The sequence below is a fragment of the Suricata suricatta genome, chromosome 5 (genome assembly GCF_006229205.1).
Source record: "Suricata suricatta isolate VVHF042 chromosome 5, meerkat_22Aug2017_6uvM2_HiC, whole genome shotgun sequence".
Taxonomy (NCBI): Eukaryota; Metazoa; Chordata; class Mammalia; order Carnivora; family Herpestidae; genus Suricata; species Suricata suricatta.
In genome coordinates, this window is record NC_043704.1 from 843,562 (window position 1) to 848,495 (window position 4,934).

Consider the following 4,934-nt stretch of genomic DNA (forward strand, 5'->3'; position numbering starts at 1 on the left):
TCGGCTCAGGGCCCCGGGCCCCGGGCGAGGTGGGGTGGACCCAGGACCCCCGCAGCCCTCGGCTCAGGGCCCCGGGCCCCGGGCGAGGTGGGGTGGACCCAGGACCCCCGCAGCCCTTGGCCTCAGGGCCCCGGGAGCCACACGAAGGAGACTGGGGGCGGGAGGCCTCGATCCCTTGTCCGCAGGCCAAGCGCCCACCATTCCCTGAGCTGAGGGCCGGGGCCGGAGCTTGAGGCAGGGAGGTGTGACGGGACCAGGTCTGGGCAGGCAGGAGAGCAGGCGGCGGGGCCACCTGCAAGGGCCACACGGGTCCCCAGACACCTGTGGGCTGCAGACAGAAGCCCCCTGGGGTCGTCCCCTTCCTAACGTGGTTCCGAGACTCAGGAGGTGCACGGAGCCCAGGGAGGTTCAGTCCCCCAGCCCCGGAGAACCGCGAGGCGGCCGGCGGGTGTGAGGGACCTGCATGGGCCCCCACCGCGCGCTGTGGCTTCGCTGCTGCAATCCTCAGCCCCCCACCCTGCCCCCGGCCATGACACCCACCTACTGGCAGCTTCTCAAATCCCATCACACCCGAAAGACCTTCTGTCTGTCTCTACCTTCACTTTAAAAACAGGCTCTCACCGGGCAGTGCCCGAAGGCGCGCAGCCCCCCGAAGCCCAGCGCACGCGGCAGAGCTGCGGAGCCTGCCCGCACCGCGCAGCCCGGCACCCCTGCTCTCCCCCGCGTCCTGTAGGAAGAAAACAGCCGTCAGGACATTCCATCATCAGCCCGGGACCTGGGACACGCGTCACGAGGAAGAACGTGAGCGCTGGCCGAAGCCACAGCCACGTCTGTTCCCGCGGACCGCCACCCAACCCTCTGCGTGCGGGAGAGCAGGCCAGGAAGGGACTGTCGTTCCGAACCTCCAGGAGGGCGCGGGTCCTCGGTGTCGGGCCAGGCTGAAGACAGACACCAGCTCTTCCGTGGCATGCTTCATCCGGACCCGACGACAGACACGGAAGGGGACCCCCAGCCGGCCAGCCCGTGCCAGGAGCCCTGCCCCAGTCACAGGACGGAACCCCTTCAGCGTGACCTCCCGGCTTATGCTGCCCGCCCCGGGCACCAAGGGGGCGTGTGTGAGGCCTTGACCGTTGACCCAGAAGGGCTGGCGGGGAACAGCGCCCATCCCGTCCGCCTCTGCCCTTGGCCCGCCCCCGCTGTCCACACTCACACCCGCCCTGCCGCACGGGCGGCAGGCGACCAGGATCCAGCGGCAGAGCCCGAACAGGAGCGACAAGCTCCTCCAGGGGGCCCGGGCCGGCCGCTGCTCAGAGCGCTGCACACACGCCCGCCTCACCTCCGTCCCCAGCCAGGCCCCTCGTCAGGCGTCAGGGGCTCAGGAGAGCCCCTTGGAGAAACTGGACCGGCTTGCTTTCTCGTCCTGCTCAGAGTGGCAGGCAGTGATAGGTGAACCAGCGCCTCGAGACTCCAGGCCGTCCCTGCGCCGTGTGGACCCACACCCTCTTTCCTAACGCTCTGTAAGGACAGGTGCAGGGGCCCGCAGGGCCCAACGGGGCTCCAAGGACAGACGCTGTGCCCCCAGTGCACGGGCCACAAGTGCCTAGTGTTGTGGCACAAGGCCCGGGACCCTTCTGGCCGGGAGCACATGGCTGTTGCCCATCGCCCTGCCCACGGGCAGCGGCAAACTGCGCACAACACAAAGAATGGCTTCCTGAAGGCGTCAGCCTGCCCAGCAGTGGGCAAGTCCCTCAAAGTACGCTGGGCGAACTCCCCGTTTTTTGTGGCTTTCAGCCTGAGGGCAAGCTGACACTCCAGGAGAAAGTCCCCACTCTTGCTGGCTCGAAGGACCAAGGACAACGGCGGCCGGCCAGTGAGGGGAAATTCCGGAAATGAGAGGAAGGAGCCCAGATTCTGCTCCTCCCGAGCTCGGGGCTCCTGGGCCGCACGCGGCGCGGCAGCTCCACGCGGTGCACCTGCAGACGGAGCACTGGACGGGTCCCCGCTGCAGCCGCCCAGGAGGCGCGGTGCGGTGCCAGCAGGGCCCCATCTGTAAAGCAAGCCGCGGCACCCTGTCAGGCGGAATGGGACTGCCCCAGGCTGAACTGCACCCCTGGTTCCCTGCACCCCCCGTTCCGGTGCTGGGGCCCTAACCCCCAGAGGGACTGCACCTGGAGATCGGGCCTCTAAGAGGGTGATTGAGGCTAAATGGGGACCTAAGGGCCCCAATCCGATGGGGTCAGTGTCCTTGTGAGAGGAAAGACCAGAGAGCCCCCGTACCTCCACCTCAGCTCCTGCCCGCCTGTCCCCCCAGGAACGCACGGAGGGAACGCCGTGGGAGGACACAGGGAGTCGGGAAGAGAGGTGTCACCAAACCCACCACCGTGCTGGCCTCCGGCCTCCGGAGCTGCGGGGGAGTGACCGTGTGTGGTTCGAGCTGCCCAGCGTGCGGTGTGTGGTCACGGCCGCCCGGCCGAGCAGAACTGTGACAGAACCCAGGTCCTCACAACGTCACGACAAAACGTTTTGGTTTTGGGTTTGTTTTGGTTTCAGAATACGAACCCAAATGACTCAGCACACAAAGAAACAAGGAAAACAGGATTGACGTATTGATTCCAAAGTGGCCACGTGCCGGGACGTCCAGACCGGGAGTTTGGAGAAACTGTCACGAGCAGGCTAAGGGGGCTGCAGAAGATGTTCTGGAAGGAACATAAATACAGCAGAACTCAACCAAGACAAGCTAAGAAAGAGGACCTCGGGAGCTTGCTACCGCTGCTGTAAGGACGGGCTGCGGGGGGGTGGGGGGGGCGGCAAGGAGGGGCCCAAGGCCACAGAAGTACGGTGTCCTCTCTCCTGGCGCTGGGAGCCTGAAGCCCACGGGCAGGGCTCTGGGCCCACAGCTTGGCAGCGGCGGGGCCACACGCTCTCCGGACGGGGCGAGGGAGCAGCTGGCCCTCCCGGGCTCGCAGCTGCTCGGCCTCCGCTCTCTCCGCCCTGTCTTCACCCTCCTTCCCCTCCGCCTGTGAGCGAGTCTCCCTCCTCCTCTTATAAGGACGCTGGTGACGGGCGTGTGGGGCCCACCAGGAGCACACCTCCGTCCTCACGCGGGCTGATGAGGCACATCAAGGTGGGGAAGGCACCAGGGGTGCCCGCTCTCCCCTGCCGCCAGGGGACCGGATCGCCTGGAGCATCTTGCTGGGGACTCAGGACCTGGACCGTCATGCCGGGGTCTCGGGGCCTGGACCATCGGGGCCTGGAACGTCATGCTGTGGGGGCCTGGACTGTCATGCCGAGGTCTGGGGACCTGGACCATCGTGACAGGGGGACCTGGACCGTCGGGGCTTGGACCGTCGTGCCACAGTCTCAGGACACGACACCCAGTGTGCGCGAGACAAGCAGCCCGAACCTCATGACACCCAAACCAGGGAAATCTCAACCTGAATAAGAAAAGAGAAAGAACAGAAGCCGGCCCTGAAAGGACACAGGTGTCGGAACGAATTTTAAAGCAGCCATAATAAAAATGCTTCAACGAGCAATATCCACATGCTTAAAACAAATGCGAGGAAGACAGGTCTCAGCAAGTAAATAGAAGGGCCAAAGGAAGAACCAGAGGGGAAACGTAGAAGCGACAAACACAGAACCTAAGCTCACAGCTCAGCACACGGGCACAGCAGCAGAGGGAGATGACAGAGTTAAGATCAGTGGACCTGGAAGGTCAAACAATTGGAATTACCTAACTGAACCACAGAGAAAAGAGAATGAAAAAAGACACGACTAGATAGTTCAATATTTGTGACATCAAAGTCCCAAAAGTGGAGGAGGAAGAAGATACAACAGCAGAAAAGCAGTTGAGGAAATGAATGGCTGAAAAATTTCCAAATTGGATGAAAGACAAAAACCTACAGATTCAGGAAAGTCTGCAAATCCCAAGAGGATAAACCTGAAGAAATCCACACCACGGCTTCAGAATACTGCAAAGAGAAAATTCTAGAGAGCAGCCAGAGAGAAATGCTCACACTCCCTACAGAGGGACGGTGCCCCGGATGGCGATGGGTCTCTCATCAGAAGCACAGATGCCGGAGAGACGATGCCGGACAGCCGTCTGCAGGTGCGGGAAGCAGGAGGCTCCCACGGACCCCACGGCCGGGGAAAAGCGGCCCCGGGGATGGCGCTCATCCTCGAGTCTGAAGAGAAAGAACTAACGGTTTGTCTGCAGCCCGTCTCTCCCCACACACTGACCAAAGGAACTTCTCAAGCATCAGGGGTCAGGATGGAGACGCGGAAGCCCGGGAACGGAGAAAAATAGAAGCGTGTGTAAATGTGGGAGGCTGTCCTCCTCCTGGCCAGTGGCGGAACTTGCGGTAGGCGGCTGGAGGAGACCGTATAAACTGTGGGTGTCCATCTATGGAGCAGAAACAGTCACGACAAGGGTTCGATAAAGGAGAAGGGTTACGTGATCTACGTGGAAGTGAGTTTTCGACCATTTCCTCAAACTAGTAAAAACTGACACCACACGAGATAGCGTGTTACCATGTGTAATGTGACACCTAAGGGAACCGTTTAAAGATCAGTGTGCGCACAGTGTGTGTACAAACACACACACGGCAAAGCGTTACAGATCAATCAAATGGGATTCTAAAAAAAAGGTCGAGTAACCCACAGGGAGGCAAGAGGAGCAAACAGAAAACAAAACCAGAGAGAAAAACACAAGACAAAACAATGAAATGACAGCCTTAAGTCCCAATGTAGCTATAATTATTACGTTAGGATATAAACGGCCTAAACACACCAATTAAAAGATAGAGATTGGCAGAATGGATTAAAGAAAAAATATGTCCCAACCATATGCTAAGTAAACACTAATTTAAAAAAAAAAACATCAGGAATGGCCGATTAATCCCAGATCCCGCAGACTCCTGAGCAAAAACAATAATGAG